This window comes from Nicotiana tabacum, chromosome 20 (genome assembly GCF_000715075.1).
Source record: "Nicotiana tabacum cultivar K326 chromosome 20, ASM71507v2, whole genome shotgun sequence".
Taxonomy (NCBI): Eukaryota; Viridiplantae; Streptophyta; class Magnoliopsida; order Solanales; family Solanaceae; genus Nicotiana; species Nicotiana tabacum.
This window is the reverse complement of record NC_134099.1, coordinates 155876100-155895181: the sequence shown is the minus strand read 5'-3', so window position 1 is coordinate 155895181 and position 19082 is coordinate 155876100. Positions and strand designations below refer to the sequence as shown.

At 41.7% G+C, this 19082-nt stretch overlaps 1 long non-coding RNA gene across 2 annotated transcripts; it reads left to right on the top strand.

Moving 5' to 3' along the window:
• The first annotated feature begins 2343 nt into the window (after positions 1 to 2343).
• Positions 2344 to 16352, top strand: LOC142174949 (uncharacterized). Of its 2 annotated transcripts, none has more exons than XR_012704105.1 (5): positions 2344 to 2849; positions 7428 to 7495; positions 8478 to 8548; positions 15030 to 15097; positions 16081 to 16352. It is a non-coding gene; the product is annotated as an uncharacterized LOC142174949 (long non-coding RNA). The 2 variants fall into 2 exon arrangements; XR_012704106.1 differs by having other exon boundaries at positions 8478 to 8551.
• Positions 16353 to 19082: the final 2730 nt, after the last annotated feature.

Sequence of the window (19082 nt, the reverse complement as noted above, 5' to 3'; positions counted from 1 at the left end):
TTGGGAGAGAATTTTCTCTTGGCTTCATCTTGATGCGGAAAAAATTTCTTTAACACCAGCTGCCCCGGTGTGAACTGTCTTGGCTTGACTCTTTTGTTGAAGGCTCTGGACATTCTGTTCTGATAGAACTGACCATGGCAAACTGCATTCATTCTCTTTCCGCCTATAAGGGCTAGTCGCTCATAACGGCTCTTTGCCCACTCTGCGTCGTCGAGCTCGGCTTCTTGTATGACTCTTATGGAAGGAATTTTCACCTCAGCGGGAATGACAGTCTCTATATTGTAACCAGCATGTAGGGGGTTACCCCGGTTGATGTGCGGACTGTGGTGCGATACCCCAATAAAGCAATTGATAACCTCTCGTGCCACTATTTATGCTTTTCTATCATCTTCCTCAATATCTTCTTGATATTCTTGTGCAGCTTCTACAACTCCATTCATCTGAGGCTTGTAGGCTGTGGAATTCCTGTGTTTGATCTTGAAAGTTTCACACATAGCTTTCATCAAGTCACTGTTGAGGTTGGAGCCATTATCAGTAATGATTGACTCTAGAATCCCGAATCGATAAACAATACGATCGCGGACAAAATCTACCACGACTTTCTTAGTTACTGCTTTGTAAGATGATGCTTCGACCCATTTGGTGAAATAGTCGATGGCTATTAGGATAAACATGTGTTCGTTGGAAGCGGCATGCTCGATTGGTCCAACAACGTCCATTTCCAAGGCGGCGAACGGCCACGGTGAGCTTGTTGTGTGAAGCTCGCTTAGAGGTACCTTTATCATGTCTGCATGTATCTGACAGTGGTGGCATTTCCAGACATACTGGATGCAGTCTGTTTCCATAGTCATCCAAAAGTAACCAGCTCGGAGTATCTTCTTTGATAAGACGAAACCGTTCATATGTGGACCGCAAGTCCCAACATGAATTTCCTCTAGTAGCCTGGATGCTTCCTTTGCGTCGACACATATTAATAATCCTAAATCGGGAGTCTTCCTATATAGGGTTCCTCCACTATGAAAGAAGTTGTTGGACAATCTCCGAAGTGTGCATTTCTGAGTAGGATTTGCAAGCTTTGGGTACTCTCCTTTTGCCAAATATTCCTTGATATCATGAAACCAAGGCTTTCCATCTGCTTCTTCTTCAACATGGGCACAGTAAGCTGGCTGATTATGGATTTTCACTGGAATGAGATCAATGAAATTCTTGTCGGGATGTTGTGTCATAGATGATAGGGTAGCCAATGCATCGACGAACTCATTTTGGATTTTAGGAACATGCTAGAATTCCGTTTCCGTGAATCTCTTTCTCAATTCCTGTACATGATGCAGATACAGGAGTATCTTGGAGTTCTTTATTGTCCATTTTCCTCGTACCTGATGTATGAGCAAGTATGAATCTCCATTCACTAGCAGTTCTTGAACGTTCATGTCAATGGCCATTTTGAGTCCTAAGATGCAGGCTTCATACTCGGCCATATTGTTAGTGCAGGGGAACATGAGTTTGGCAGACACTGGATAATGCTGACCGGTTTCTGATATTAAGACTACTCCTATTCCAACTCCTTTGAAGTTTGCTGCTCCATCGAAAAACATTCTCCAACCGTCATAGGATTCTGCAATGTCTTCTCCTATGAATGATACCTCTTCATCAGGAAAATACGTTTTCAGGGGTTCGTATCCTCCATCCACGGGGTTTTCAGCAAGGTGGTCTGCCAGTGTCTGTCCCTTGACTACTTTCTGAGTTACGCAAATAATGTCGAACTCACTCAACAGGATTTGCCACTTGGCTAGCTTGCCAATGGGCATGGCCTTCTGAAAGATGTACTTCAAAGGATCTATTCTCGATATGAGATACGTAGTATAGGTCACATGTGATTTTTTACCCTCCCAAGATTTTTATATTTTAGCAAGTAAATATTTAGTTTAGGCCTAATATCGCTATTTCAGCTAATTTTGACTCTTTTACTTTATTTCGTCACAAAAATAAAAATTACAAAAAAATATTTTAGTTTACGTATATTTAGTAAATTTAAATGAAAAATATACAAAAATAGTACCTTATTTTTATATAATCTTGAAAACACAAAAATAATTTTATGTTTTATAGTTTAGTTCAATTAATTAAAATTAGTTTTATATTTTTATATTATAATTGTACATAATTTTAGAAGGAGGAATTAGTTTTAGGTTGATTCATCCCGTCTTTATAAATCGTGCAGTCCATTTTTTAGTCTTTGGCCCAACTCCCTAGCCCATAATTCCTAGGCCCATACCCCTAACCTAATCCCTACCCCTATATAATAGTATCTAACACCTAAAATAAGGGACATCCTAAAGATTGATCCGCCGTTTCTCAAAAGGGACGAGACAAAAAGCCAAAACAAAAAAAGAAAATGGCCTGACTTCCAAAAATGGTCCGCCGTTGCCACTAAAATCAGAGGTCATCGTTTCCAAGCTAAAAAGCAAGGCTGCTCCTTCAAAAAAATGGAGGACCTCCTTCCAGCTTCTTCTTAATAGATAACCCAAACGACCTCTGCTCTTTCCTTGGATCTCACACCAACGAGCCCTTTTCTTCTAAAAAACAAAAACAAACTCAAAAACCAACCTTAGCAGCAACAAAAGACCTCTAAAAATCAGTTCAAACCAGCTTTTTCTTTCTCCCTAAATAGCAGGAAACCCGTCCTAATAAGTTTAAAAGAAAACGCATCTTGGACAGGCGCATTTGGATTTTTCGTCGCCGGTCGACGTCGCTAGTCTGAGGTTCCATTGGAGGTCCTGACCGCTGGTCGATTTTTTCCGATTTCTGAATATTCAGAGATGGTTCACCATTGAAATTGCAATTTTGAGGTCCATTTCTCTTAACCCGTTCTTAATTAATGTGATGCACTTTTGATGCCTTACATGTTTTAATGATGAAGAAAGAATTTGATATTTTCTAAAGTGTTTACTTCATTGCTTATGTGTGTCTATATTTTTCAAGACGGGCAATTAGCATGTTTAATCTTGTCTTAATGTTATTTCTGTTTTATTGGTTTGATTTGTTTTTTACTCTTTTTCATTTACCAGTAGTGTTAATTTCGAGTGGCAGTGAGTTTGTTGTTAGGAGAAAAATCGAGATTTTGGGCAAAAGGACAATTGGTTTGGGATTGGTTGTTGATGAAAATTTTCATTTCCATTAAATGGAAAATTAGCCAATACGTGACAGATCACGTGAGTTGGAATAAGAGTTCTAATATGGACATTCACAACTAATTTGCTTATTTTTTTTCCACAATGAAATACATAACTTTGAACAATCTCAAATTAGCTTTAGGACAATAATCATGAACATTTGTAGTTTGCTTTAAATTGAATACAATTCTTTTAAAATAAGTCGAGGCATTCCATGCCAAATAAAACCCCAAAATCCATGGCCCTCACTTAATTAATTTTAATCCTTTAGAAATCGAGGTGTGCCATTTAGTTGAATTTTCCATGTCCCTCACAAACTTGAAAGTGCATAGTTGCTTTAGGCGCTTAATTTAAATTAACTTCCTTAAACTCGGGTGTGCATTTCATGTGACCCAAATCCAAATCTCAACAACGCTAAATAAAATGTGTCATGGGCCGCAGGTGCATTTCATGTGGCGAGGTTCAAGACGTGTTTTAGTTCTTTCCTAAAATTAATTAAAAGTGGTTTTTTTTTAAGTTAGAAATGCACATAGGTTCAAAAGTGTTTTAAAATCAGATAATTAGGCCAATTATAATAGTTGAGCGACCGTGCTAGAACCACGGAACTCGGGAGTGCCTAACACCTTCTTCCGATTTAACAGAATTCCTTACCCGAATTTCTGTGTTCGCATACTGTAATACAGAGTCAATCTTTTCCTCGATTCGGGATTCTAAATCGGTGACTTAGGACACCATAAATTATCCCAAGTGGTGACTCTAAATTTTTAAATGAAATAATCTCATTTCGATTGTCACTTTAAGTTTGAAAAAACTCCATTTATATACCCTTCGGGTGGTAAAAAGGAGGTGTGACAATAGGCACAAAAGTAATGTCTCAGCTTCTAAGCTACCCAAGTCAAAGCACAACATGTGCGTTTCAATAGAGAATATCGGGCCTCGTACGAGGTGAACTTCTTACTGAAATAATAGATGGCTTGTTCCTTCCTCCCCGTTTCATCATGCTTCCCTAGAACGCAGCTGAAAACTCCATCTAATACTGCAAGGTAGATAAATAAGGGTCTACCTGGCTCGGGCGGGACTAAGACTGGCGGTGTTGACAGGTACTCCTTGATTATGTCAAAGGCCTTTTGGCAATCATGGGTCCATTTGGTAGCCGCGTCCTTCTTCAACATCTTTAAAATTAGCTCACAGATAACTGTAGATTGTGCTATGAATCGGCTGATGTAGTTAAGTCTCCCCAAAAAACTCATTACATCCTTCTTGTTCTTTGGTGGTGGTAGTTCTTGAATGGCTTTGACTTTTGATGGATCCAGTTCTATTCCTCGGTGAGTCACAATAAACCCAAGCAATTTCCCAGCAGGAACCCCAAATGCGCACTTTACGGGGTTTTGTTTCAGGTTGTACCTTCGCGGTCTATTGAAGAATTTCCTCAAATCTTCCATGTGTTCAGTGGCTTTCTTGGATTTGATGATAACATCATCCACATATACATCTATCTCCTTGTGTATCATATCATAGAAAGGGGTAGTCATGGCCCTCATGTAGGTGGCCCCTGCATTCTTCAGGCCAAATGGCATCATCTTGTAACAGTACACTCCCCATGGCATGATGAAAGTCGTTTTCTCAGCATCTTCCTCATCTGTCCAGATCTGATGATAACCTGCGAAGCAATCTACGAATGATTGTAACTCATGTCTGGCGCAATTGTCAATTAGGATGTGTATATTCGGTAAAGGGAAGTCGTCTTTTGGACTGGCCCGATTGAGATCCCGGTAGTCGACACAGACTCTAACCTTCCCATCCTTCTTTGGCACTGGCACAATGTTGGCTAACCATGTCGGGTATTCCACTACCCTAAGAACCTTAGCTTTGATCTGCTTGTTGACTTCTTCCTTGATTTTCAAACTCATATCAGGCTTGAACTTTCTGAGCTTTTGCTTTACCAGTGGACACATTGGATCGGTTGGCAGTTTGTGGGCTACAATAGACGTACTCAGACTAGCCATGTCATCATACGACAAGGCGAATATGTCCTCATATTCTTTTAGAAATTCTGTATATTCTTTCTTCTCTGATGGCGATAGGTGAATGTTGATTCGTGTTTCCTTGATATTTTCTGCATGTCCTAGGTTGACAATCTCGGTCTCGTCCAGGTTGGACTTAGGTCTGTTCTCAAAGTTCTCCACTTTTTTGACAATCTCGTCAGGTATGTCATCTTCCTCTGAATTAATGTTCGTTTGTTGCGTTGTCTCATTGCATGTCACAGTCATTGGTTCATCAAGACAAGTAATAGTAATGTTGTATACGTAAAGTAATGAGAGAAAACGATAGCGATAAGTGTTGATTCATAAGAAAAGTCAAAATGCTTTTGATAAATTGCATAACTGATTTGAACATTGAAGATCTTATTGCGGTAAAGTAATTGAAAATGCGGAAAGAAAATCATTTTGTAAAAATAATGGATAACGCTTGTTTTAGCCATGCTACCCCGAGGCACGTCAGGCTTTGGTTGTCCTGATGGTCCAATTCTTGAGATAGGCCCCTCTGCTCACATCCTGTATGGAAGGGCCTTCCTCCCCCTCCTCCTCGAGAATAATACAACAGTCCATATCATCGTCCTCTAGAAACAAGTTCTTCACTGCTGCAAGTGTTTTTCTTCATCTGACCCATAAATAATGTCGGCCAGTTGGAAGGTGTAACGACCCGAACCGTAGTTTCCTATATTGTCGTCCCGTATTCCCCGTTAAATGCTTATTCATGTTTCAGTATGTGTACTTGGTGAATTTGAGTCAATTCGGATCGAGTTTGGTATGAAATGGGACAATTAGTCTCTTAAAGGAAGAATTAGTTTGGAAAAGTCAACCGGACGTTGACTTGTGAGTTAGAGGGCTCAAAATTGAATTCCGATGATTTGGTTAGTTTCGGGGGATGATTTAAGGCCTAGGAGCACAATCGGAATTAATTTTCAAGGTCCGATGAAGAAATTAGCTCATTTTGGCGAAGTTAGTATTTTGGCGATTTCTGGTTGATAGGTGAAATTTTGATCCAACGGTCGGAATGGAATTTCAAGAATTTCTATAGCTTCGTTATGTCATTTTGGACTTGTGTGCAAAATTTGAAGTCAATCGGACATGATTTGATAGGTTTCGGCATCGGAAATAGAAGTTGGAAATTCTAAAGTTCATAAAACTTGGATTGGAGGTTGATTCATGATTTTAGCATTGTTTGATGTGATTTGAAGCCTCGAGTAAGTCCGTAATGTATTTTGGGACTGTTTGGTATTATTGGTCGGGGTCCTGGGGGCCTCGGGTGTGTTTCGGATGCCCAACGGGTCATTTTTGGAAGATTTTTGCCGTTTTGAGCATAAATGTAATGATCTAAAGGTTCATTTTTAGTTCTAGAGATCCAAATTTGATTTCGAGACTTCTAGAATTTAAATCATGAATTATAGGACTGATCTGGAAATTTTGGTTTAATTTCATCAAGTCGCGATTGGGTTTTTGACGTGAAATGTGAGTTAATTGTTTAACGAGCGAAATGGGTATTGAACTGGGAAAACGAGCTCCGAATTAAGTTTAGATTGAAGGGTTGTGTTCGTATTATTATTTGTGACTCATAGGAACAAGAATCGTCTAATTCCGAGTTCATATGATGGAGTTAGAGCCATTTTAGTGAAAAATGGTTGTGCTGCAAATTTCTTAAAAGCTGCTGTATTTTCTGCAGCAGTGAACAGTACCCGCGTGGGTGAACAGTGAACAGTGACCTCACGCGCATGAACAGTGCCCCCGCTTGAACAGTACCGAAAATTTCTGGACAGATTTAATGTCCAACAGTCCGAGTTTGGTCATTTTTTTGACTTCCAAGCTCGGATTTTGGGCGATTTTTAGCAAGAAATCTTGGGAAATCTTGAGGTAAGTCACTTGTGATTATTTCTACTCCATAATATTTAATTATTATCGAATAATCCGACTAGATTACATGTTTTTGAGGAGTAAATTGAAGATTTAGGCCTAGGGATTTGAAAATAAGATTTGAAGATTTGAGGGGTCATTTGAACTCCGATTTTGGTAAATTTTATATGTACGGACTCTTGGCGAGACGAGGAATCCGGTGATGTAACTTTCGTAATTTTTCGAGAAGTGGGCCCGGGGCTCGGGTTTTGCGAATTTCGTGAATTTCGATATTTTTCGAGTCTTTTCGATTGAGTTATATTCCCTTAGCCTATTGTAATGTATTCGTTATGGTTTTGACCAGATTCGACGCGGGAAGAGGTAAATTCGAGAGGCAAGGGCATAGCGGAGTAGACATTGGACCGTCTTGAGGTGAGTAATGATTTTAAATGATGCACTGAGGGTTTGAAACCCCGGATTGCACAACATACTGCTATGTTGAGATGAGACACGCGTTGTATGACGAGCGCGGGGTCATTTACTATTGGGGATTGTGACTTGGTCCATCCCAATTGATATTTTTACCGCGTAATTGATAAAGATTTATTGTTTTTTCACTATGATTGGGCTTATTGCCATATTTAGGCTTCGTGCCAATTATCTGAAATCTTTTGTGAATTTACATCACTATTTTCCTCACGAATTGAAATATTATTTGAACTCAGTCCAATTGAATTATATTATTTTGTGAACTTAGCTACATTTATACTCAACTCGAGATTTAATGATATTTATAATGCTGTTGAGATGAGCACTATTGTTTTACTAATGCCCAAGAGGCTTATGATTATTTTCTGGACTGATTGAGGCTAAGGGCCATACGCGAGGATATGTTGAGTGATGTGAGGAGGCTTTCAGGCCTCGAGTGTTATATGAGAAGGCTTTCAGGCCTCGTGTGTGATGTGTGAAGGCTTTCAGGCCTATTGATATTGCGCTTGGGTTGTAGGAGCCCCTCCAGAGTCTGTACACACCCCCAGTGAGCACAGGGTACCCAGGTGAGTTGGGAGTGGGCCCGAAAGGCCGTTGCTTGTGTGTGGTGAGTTAGGAGTGAGCCCGAGGGGCTGATGTTGTGTGCTGGTGAGTTGGGAGTGAGCCCGAGGGGCTGATACTATAATTGAGATTTACATATTGAGCCCGAGGGGCAAGCTTTTGATTTATCCTTACTGTGAAAATTATTTGTCTTTACTGTTTTAAAAGAAGAATTATCTGATACTCACTATTTTACTGTATAATTGATTTTACTGCTTGGGATAGCGCTATATTGTGCCGTTATGAGATTTCATGATTTCAGTCGTTAATTTTTATTACTCACTGGGTCGGAGTACTCACATTACTCCCTGCACCATGTGTGCAGATACAGGCAGAGCTGAGTTCTCTCCTGAGCGCTGATTCTTTCCAGACCAGGCGGTGACTAGGAATAACGAGGTAGTTGTTGACGTCGGTAGCCCCATTTTCTCCCTTATCTTTGTTATTTATGATAATTCCAGACTTTTTAAAATATTAGTAAATTCTGTAGTAGCTCATGACTTGTGATACCCCGATTTCAGGCTGAGTTGGGAGGGTTTTCCTTGTTCTATCACGTTTATTTTGCATTTAAGATTATATTGCCCATGATTTAGACTTATTCCTGCTAAGTAATTATAAAGAGATGTACTGTTTTGTTGATTGGCTGGCCTTGTCCTCACGAGAGGCGCCATCACGACTGGGTTGGGATTTTGGGTCGTGACAAGTTGGTATCAGAGCCTAGGTTACTAGGTCTCGCGAGTCATGAGCTGGTTTAGTAGAGTCTCGCGGATCGGTACGGAGACATCTGTATTTATCCTCGAGAGGCTGCAGTACCTTTAGGAAAATTTCATATTCTTGAATTCTTATCGTGCGTCCTTGATTCAGCTGGAAAAAAAAGTAACTCTTACAATTCCATCCACGTGTTCGTATGCACGAACGAGCGCTCAGTATTAGATGTGCCTTGATGGCTTGTAATTCCCCGGACGAAGGGCGAGACGTAATCGCTATGAGTTTGATGTTAGGCCAGTCTGGAGGACTTGAGGCTAGATCCTTGCCTATGGCTTGAGCACCGAAGTGCTGATTGTGCGAGCAAGAGTTTTGAAATTATATGTCCGGTATTGTCCCTATTAGTGGGAATGATGGTTGGATAGCCACGTGAGGAGTATGTTAGTACTGCGAGATATATCTATATGACTTGGAGGTGACGAGGAAGGGCGTCAGGATAATAGATGAACTATTAAGTGTTTGATTTTCATTGTGATCTGATGTGTAGCCCCGAGTTATGGGCGCGTGAAGAATCTTTTCATGTATCCTGTTTGGAGTGAAGTAAATTTCATGTTACGGTATGAGTTTAGACTCAGGAAGACTAAGTGATTGTGTAATGTGAATGATGGTGGAAGGTATACAAAAATATTAATTAGAAGTGAAACATGTGGGTTATCTCCTGTGGAGTGTTCTAAGGTGGTGCGATTCTTATACTGTCTATTAGAAGATCTCATTTACAAGTAAAGAATATGCATTGAAATCTAAATTTGGTCGCCTAGAGAGTGGGCTTAACTGTTATGTGATTGAATGCAAGAATTGCAGAAGAGTTAAAATTCTAGATGATTTGTATTTCCACAAGCTTATGAAGGAGTGAGTTCAATCTCACTATGGTATTACAACAATAATAGAGTATGTGCGTTATGATTTATTGAGTGCGTTTTGATCTATGTATTTGAGCCAATTTGGGGAGTTTGCTATTAAATAAGTTGATTGCAAGATTTTGTGCTATATTGGTTCCAGTTTGAGGCGTGTTGGTGAGTCGGTTATTGCTTACGGGGATTAAGGTCGATCAGGTGGTGGACGGGCCTGTTTTTTTTATGTTATTTCTTCAAATGCTGTCGTTACAGGAATTGTCCAGTCTGCCACAGAGATGCCTCTGTATTATTTGATCCCGGTTCCACCTATTCTTATGTGTCCTCATATTTTGCTCATTATTTGGGTACGCCCTAAGAGTTTCCTTCTTTACCTGTTCATGTATCTACCCCGGTGGGCGATACTGTTATTGTGGACCATGCGTACCAGTCATGTGTTGTGATTATTGAGGGTCTGGAGACCCGAGTTGATCTATTGCTATTGAGCATGGTGGACTTTGATGTTATATTGGGCATGGATTGGTTATTTCTGTGTCATGTTATTCTAGACTGTCATGCTAAGACAGTTACTTTGGCTATGCCGGGTGTACCGCGGATCGAGTGGCGTGGCATGACTGATTATGTCTCTAGCAGAGTAATTTCTTTCTTGAAAGCCCAGCGTATGGTTGGGAAGGGTTATCTATCATATCTGGCTTTTGTGCGGGATGTTGGAGCTGAGACTCCTAGTATTGATTCTGTCCCAGTTGTGAGAGACTTTCCTGATGTATTTCCTGCAGACCTGTCGGGCATGCCGCCAGACAGTGATATTGATTTTGGCATTGATTTAGTGCCGGGCACTCAGCCCATTTCTATTCTGCCATATCGTATGACACCAGTAGAGCTGAAAGAATTGAAGGAGCAGCTTCAGGAACTCCTAGATAAGGGGTTCATTCGGCCTAGCGTGTCCCCGTGGGGTGCACCTATTTTATTTGTGAAGAAGAAAGATGGCACAATGAGAATGTGCATTGATTATAGGCAGTTGAATAAGGTAACAGTGAAGAACAAGTATCCTTTGCCTCGCATTGATGACTTATTTGATCAGCTTCAGGGAGCGAGGGTATTTTCTAAGATTGAACTCCGTTCGGGCTATCATCAGTTGAAAATCAGGGAGTCGGATATTCCCAAAACTGCCTTCAGGACTAGATATGGTCACTATGAATTTTTGGTTATGTCTTTTGGGCTGACCAATGCCCCAGCAGCGTTCATGCATTTGATGAACAGTGTATTTCAGCCTTATCTGGATGCATTTGTTATTGTATTCATTGATGATATCCTGGTGTACTCGCGTAGCCAGGAGGAGCATGCCCAGCATTTGCGTGTAGTGTTGCAGAGATTGAGAGAGGAGAAGCTTTATGCAAAATTCTCCAAATGTGAATTTTGGCTAAGTTCTGTGGCATTTTTGGGACACATAGTGTCCAGCGAGGGTATACAGGTTGATCCAAGGAAGATAGAAGCAGTGCAGAGTTGGTCTAGACCGTCCTCAGTCACAGAGATTCGGAGTTTTCTTGGGCTAGCAGGCTATTATCGCCGATTTGTTCAGGGGTTTTCTTCTATTGCATCGCCTTTGACCAATTTGACTCAGAAAGGTGTCCCATTTGTATGGTCCGGCGAGTGTGAGGAGAGCTTTCAGAAGCTCAAGGCACTTCTGACCACAGCTCCAATGTTGGTGTTACCATCAGCTACAGGTTCATACACGGTATATTATGATGTTTCCAGAGTTGGGATTGGTTGTGTGCTAATGCAGGAGGGTAGAGTTATTTCTTATACTTCTCATCAGTTGAAGCCCCATGAGAAGAACTACCTTGTTCATGATTTGGAGTTGGCTGCTATAGTTCATGCCTTAAAAATTTGGAGGCACTATTTATATGGCGTATCTTGTGAGGTATTCACTGATCATCGCAGTCTTCAGCATTTATTTAAACAAAAAGATCTTAATTTGAGGCAGCTGAGATGGCTTGAGTTACTTAAGGACTATGATATTACCATTCTATATCATCCGAGAAAGGCCAATGTAGTGGTCGATGCGTTGAGCCGAAAGGCATTCAGTATGGGGAGTTTGGCTTACATCCCAGTTGGGGAGAGGCCTCTTGCAGTTGATGTTCAGACCTTGGCCAATCAGTTGGTGCGGTTAGATATTTCTGAGCCTAGCCGGGTATTGGCTAGTGTGGTTTCTCGATCTTCCTTATATGATCGCATCAGAGAGCACCAGTATGATGATCCGCATTTGCTTGTCCTTAAGGACAGAGTTCAGCATGATAATGCCAAAGATGTGACTATAGGTGATGATGGCGTATTGAGGATGCAGGGCCGTATTTGTGTGCCCGATGTTGATGGGCTTAGAGATTTGATTCTTGAGGAGGCCCACAGTTCGCGGTATTCCATCCATCCGGGTGCTGCGAAGATGTATCAGGACTTGAGATAGCATTACTGGTGGAGGAGAATGAGGAAAGACATTGTGGGATATGTGGCTCGGTGTCTCAACTGTCAGCAGGTGAAATATGAGCATCAGAGACCGGGCGGTTTGCTTCAGCAGATGATTATTCCTGAGTGGAAATGGGAGAGAGTTACTATGGATTTCGTGAGTGGCCTTCCTCGGACTGTGAAGAATTTTGATTCGATTTGGGTCGTTGTGGATAGGCTGACCAAGTCAACGCATTTCATTCAGGTGTGTACCACATATTTTACGGAGCGGCTGGCTAGGATCTTTATTCAGGAGATTGTGCGGTTGCATGGTGTTCCAGTTACTATTATTTCGGATAGAGGTACTTAGTTCACTTCTCAGTTTTGGAGAACTTTTCAGCACGAGTTGGGCACTCAGGTGGAGTTGAGTTAAGCATTTCATCCTTAGACGGACGGACAGTCCGAGCGTACTATTCAGATAATGGAAGATATGTTGCATGCCTGCGTGATTGATTTTGGAGGTTCTTGGGTTGAATTTTTACCACTTGCAGAGTTTGCCTACAACAACAGCTATCAGTCCAGTATTCAGATGGCACCGTATGAGGCCTTATATGGGAGGTAGTGTAGAACTCCAGTGGGTTGGTTTGAGCCCGGTAAGGCTAGGTTGTTGGGGACAGATTTGGTCCAGGATGCCTTAGAAAAGGTGAAGGTGATTCAGGAAAGACTTCGCACAACTCAGTCGCGTCAGAAGAGTTATGCCGACCGGAAGGTCCGAGATGTGTAATTTATAGAGGGCGAGAAGGTTTTGCTGAAGGTTTCACCGATGAAGGGTGTTATGAGGTTCGGAAAGAAAGGGAAGTTGAGTCTGCAGTTTATTGGACCATTTGAGGTACTTAGGAGGTTTGGAGAGGTGGCTTACGAGCTTGCTTTGCCGCCTAGATTGTCGGGTGTTCATCTGGTATTCCATGTGTCCATGCTCCGGAAGTACATTGGGGACCCGTCTCATATTTTAGATTTCAGTACAGTACAGTTAGATGAAAATTTGACTTATAATGTGGAGCCAGTGGCTATTTTGAGTCGATATGTTCAAAAATTGAGATCAAAAGATATAGTATTAGTGAAAGTACAGTGGAGAGGTCGGCTCGTGGAGGAAGCTACTTGGGAGATCGAGCAGGAGATGCGGAGCAGGTACCCGCACCTATTTGAAACTCCAAGTATGTTTCTTAACTCGCTCGAGGACGAGCGTTTGTTTTAGTTGGGGAGAATGTAACGACCCGAACCGTCGTTTCCTGTATTTTCATCCTGTATTCCCCGTTAAATGCTTATTCATGTTTCAATATGTGTACTTGGTGAATTTGAGTCAATTCGGATCGAGTTTGGTATGAAATGGGACAATTAGTCTCTTTAAGGAAGAATTAGTTTGGAAAAGTCAACCGGACGTTGACTTGTGAGTTAGAGGGCTCGGAATTGAATTCCGATGATTCAGTTAGTTTCGGGGGATGATTTAAGGCCTAGGAGCGCAATCGGAATTAATTTTGGAGGTCCGGTGAAGAAATTAGCTCATTTTGGCGAAGTTAGTATTTTGGCGATTTCCGGTTGATAGGTGAAATTTTGATCCGACGGTCGGAATGGAATTTCGAGAATTTCTGTAGCTTCTTTATGTCATTATGGACTTGTGTGCAAAATTTGAAGTCAATCGGACATGATTTGATAGGTTTCGGCATCGGAAATAGAAGTTGGAAATTCTAAAGTTCATAAAACTTGGATTGGAGGTTGATTCATGATTTTAGCGTTGTTTGATGTGATTTGAGGCCTCGATCAAGTCCATAATGTATTTTGGGACTGGATGGTATTATTGGTCGGGGTCCCGGGGGCCTCGGGTGTGTTTCGGATGCCCAGCGGGTCATTTTTGGAAGATTTTTGTCGTTTTGAGTATAAATGTAATGATCTAAAGGTTCATTTTTAGTTCTAGAGATCCAAATTTGATTTCAAGACTTCCAGAATTTAAATCATGAATTATAGGACTGATCTGGAAATTTTGGTGTAATTTCATCAAGTCGCGATTGAGTTTTTGACGTGAAATGTGAGTTAATTGTTTAACGAGGGAAATGGGTATTGAACTAGGCAAACGAGATCCGAATTGAGTTTCGATTGAAGGGTTGTGTTCGTATTATTATTTGTGACTCAAAGGAACAAGAATTGTCTAATTCCGATTTCGTATGATGGAGTTAGAGCCATTTTAGTGAAAAATGGCTGTGCTGCAAATTTCTTAAAAACTGTTGTATTTTCTGCAACAGTGAACAGTACCCGCGCGTAAATAGTAACCGCGTGTGTAAACAGTGAACAGTGACCTCACGCGCATGAACAGTACCGAAAATTTCTGGACAGATTTAATGTCCAGCAGTCCGAGTTTGGTCATTTTTTTTGACTTCCAAGCTCGGATTTTGGGCGATTTTTAGCAAGAAATCTTGGTAAATCTTGAGGTAAGTCACTTGTGATTATTTCTACTCCATAATATTTAATTATCATCGAATAATCCGACTAGATTACATGTTTTTTAGGAGTAAATTGAATATTTAGGCCTAGGGATTTGAAAATAAGATTTGAAGATTTGAGGGTCATTTGAACTCCGATTTTGGTAAATTTTATATGTACGGACTCGTGGCAAGACAAGGAATCTGGTGATGTGACTTTTGTAATTTTTCGAGAAGTGGGCCCGAGGCCCGGGTTTTGCGAATTTTGTGAATTTCGATATTTTTCGAGTCTTTTCGATTGGGTTATATTCCCTTAGCCTATTGTAATGTATTCATTGTGGTTTTGACCAGATTCAACGCGCGAAGAGGTAAATTCGAGAGGCAAGGGCATAGCGGAGTAGACATTGGACCGTCTTGAGGTGAGTAATGATTTTAAATGATGCACTGAGGGTTTGAAACCCCGGATTGCACAACATACTGCTATGTTGAGATGAGACACGCATTGTATGGCGAGCGCGGGGTCATTTACTATTGGGGATTGTGACTTGGTCCATCCCAATTGATATTTTTACCGCGTAATTGATAAAGATTTATTGTTTTTCACTATGATTGGGCTTATTGCCATATTTAGGCTTCGTGCCAATTATCTGAAATCTTTTGTGAATTTACATCACTATTTTCCTCACGAATTGAAATATTATTTGAACTCAGTCCAATTGAATCATATTATTTTGTGAACTCAGCTACATTTATACTCAACTCGAGATTTAATGATATTTATAATGTTGTTGAGCTGAGCACTATTGTTTTACTGATGCCCAAGAGGCTTATGATTATTTTGTGGACTGATTGAGGCTAAGGGCCATACGTGAGGATATGGTGAGTGATGTGAGGAGGCTTTCAGGCCTCGAGTGTTATATGAGGAGGCTTTCAGGCCTCGTGTGTGATGTGTGAAGGCTTTCAGGCCTATTGATATTGCGTTTGGGCTGTAGGAGCCCCTCCAGAGTTTGTACACACCCCTAGTGAGCGCAGGGTACCCATGTGAGTTGGGAGTGGGCCCGAGAGGCCGTTGCTTGTGTGTGGTGAGTTGGGAGTGAGCCCGAGGGGCTGATGTTGTGTGCTGGTGAGTTGGGAGTGAGCCCGAGGGGCTGATACTATACTGAGATTTACATATTGAGCCCGAGGGGCAAGCTTTTGATTTATCCTTACTGTGGAAATTATTTGTCTTTACTGTTTTAAAAGAAGAATTATCTGATACTCACTATTTTACTGTATAACTGATTTTACTGCTTGGGATAGCGCTATATTGTGCCGTTATGAGATTTCATGTTTTCAGTCGTTATTTATTTTTATTACTCACTGGGTCGGAGTACTCACATTACTCCCTGCACCATGTGTGCAGATACAGGCAGAGCTGAGTTCGCTCCTGAGCGCTGATTCTTTCCAGACCAGGCGGTGACTAGGAGTAAAGAGGTAGTTGTTGACGTCCGTAGCCCCGTTTTCTCCCTTATCTTTGTTATTTATGATAATTCCAGACTTTGTAAAATATTAGTAAACTCTGTAGTAGCTCATGACTTGTGACACCCCGATTTCGAGCTGAGTTGGGAGGGTTTTCCTTGTTCTGTCATGTTTATTTCACATTTAAGATTATATTGCCCATGATTTAGACTTATTCCTGCTAAGTAATTATAAAGAGATGTACTGTTTTGTTGATTGGTTGGCCTTGTCCTCACGAGAGGCGCCATCACGACCGGGTTGGGATTTTGGGTCGTGACAGAAGGTCTGCTCTAGATGCGGTATTGGCTGCTCCAGTGGGTAGTAAGGACCGCGCCATGGTGGTGACCAGTTATTGAATTCCTCCCAAGTATAATCATATCCCAGACCAAAAGTAGTGCCATGTTTCTTGAGTTTTATGGGCTTAGAGATTCCCTGGAGGTTCTTGTCGAGCTCTTTGCCGGGTTCGTACCCACTCCAATTCAGTATACTCTCGATTTTGTTATTCCACCATTTGTGTTTGTCGACAGCATTGACCCACTCAATGTGGTGGTAAGTTTCTCCACCCAGCTTCCTTCTTCTTTCGATTGCCGGAATGGTCTGTCGGCTGTATATAGGGTTGCTACCATTGCCGTGAATGATCACTTCCTGGTGATTCCATTCGAACTTTACTACCTGACGCAACGTTGATGCTACGATCCCAGCAGCATGAATCCATGGTCGTCTTAGCAGCAAGTTGTAAGACTTTGGTACATCTATTACCTGGAAATCAACCTCGAACCAGGTTGGTCCCATCTGTAAGCATAGAATAATCTCACCAATGGTGGACCTCTAATAACCATCGAAGGCTTTTACATTGATTGCTCTATCCTTTATCTCATGCAGCCCTTTACCCAACTTCTTTAGTGTTACCAGCGAACAAATGTTAGGACTGGAATCTCCATCGATCAAGATTCTAGTGATGAAATAATCTTCACATTGTACGGTGATGTGTAGTGCTTTGTTGTTCCCCAGCCCTTCAGGTGGCAGCTCGTCCTCATGGAAGGTGATCTTACGGCATTCCAGCACTTGTCCTACCATGTTAGCCATTTCCCCGCCAGTGATGTTACTTGGTATGTATGTTTCACTTAACACCTTCAACAAAGCATTCTTGTGTGTCTAAGAATTTTGCAGCAAAGAAAGAATGGATATTTGTGCTGGCATCTTGTTCAACTGGTCAATGACCGAATATTCCTTGGCTTGTATTTTCCTCCAAAGGTAGTCCGGACATGTCTCAATGAGGGGTGGCTGATTGGAGGCCTGCTTGCTTGATTCAGCTAGATGCTCAGGGGTATAGACTCTACCAGTTCTTGTCATACCCTGTGCTGCGATAGTTTCTTCAATTTTGACCTTGCCCTTCCTTCTTGCCTTGGCTATAGAATGGTGTCATGGTTGACATCACCACTGGGATCGGCGCGGCTATCCTTACTTCGAATGGAACATGTACCTTGGGTGGTAAAACTGCAACCTCAAATGGTTTGGGTACATTTGCTGGAGACACGAATTCGACCTCAATTGGTGTCGGTGTCTTTGCAGATGGTGTTGCTTCAAACTCAAGTGGTACAAACATATTCACCTCAGCATCCTCAGGGACTATGATTGGATTGAGAGTGATTGTTGGTTTATTTGGGTCATCACCTTCCGTGATCAGCCTGATTGATCCCTCGAGGTCCCAGTCATCTTCTATTTCAATCATGTGGATACCTCCACCCTTATGGTCTGACATAGGGTTGTTGCGGGCGTTCGGAGCGGGTTCTTTTGCCATAATAATCTTGTTGTCAATCAAAGACTGGATCTTGTATTTCAAGGAATGACATTCATCGATGGTGTGCCCTTTTATGCCGGAGGGGTATGCACAGGATTTGTTTGGGTTAACCCACTGAGAAGGATTCTCAGAGGTTGCAGCAGGGATGTAGGTGACATAACCAGCAGTTTTGAGTCTCTCATACAGCTGGTCAATGGGTTCAGCGATGACTGTATATTGTTTTGGAGGTCTATGATCAAAATTTGGTCGAGGTCTAGGGAAATTTTGGCGTGCAGGGGAGGGGGTGATTGATAGTGGGACAGTTGAGCATTACAAGTTTGGTAGACATGAGCGGGTTGGGAGTATCTGGTGAAGTAGGTTGGTATGTAGGAGGTGGAGGTGACTGATAAGTTGGTGGTGGAGCTTGGTATGAAGGTGAGGGTGCTTGGTAATTCGGAGTTGGCTGGTATGTGAGTGGAAGTGTTGGGTAAGTTTGGTATTTGAGAGGGTATTTGGTCCTTTGTGCAACCATCATGGCCCCTACGTCCCTTTTCTTGGACACACTACCAGACTGTAAAGCCTTATTTGTAGCTTGCAAGGCTTTGAAATTTGTAACTATACCACTTTTGATACCTTCTTCAATTCTTTCACCCAATTTGATAATGTCGGAGAATTTGTGGTTCTCAATCATCATCAGCCGCTCATAGTAATACGGGTCTTGGGCTCGGACAAAGAACTTCTTCATTTGCTCCTCTTCTAAGGTGGGTCTGACCTTAACAGCTTCGGATCTCCAGCGAGTAGCATACTCGCGAAATGTCTCCTTGGGCTTCTTCTTCAAATTGTGAATATAGAACACGTCTGGTGCGTTCTCTGTATTAAACCTGAATCTGTCCATAAAGTCAGATGCCATGCCTACCCAGCTTGACCACTTCTTGAGATTTTGGCTGATGTACCAAAATAATGCATCTCCTTTCAGACTCCTCATGAACAGCTTCATGCATATTCTTTCATCCTTCCCTACTCCAACCAGCTTGTTACAATATGTCCTCAAATGGACCCTTGGATCGCCTGTACCATCGAACATTTTGAACTTAGGAAGTTTGTACCCCTCGGGCAGTTTGACATTA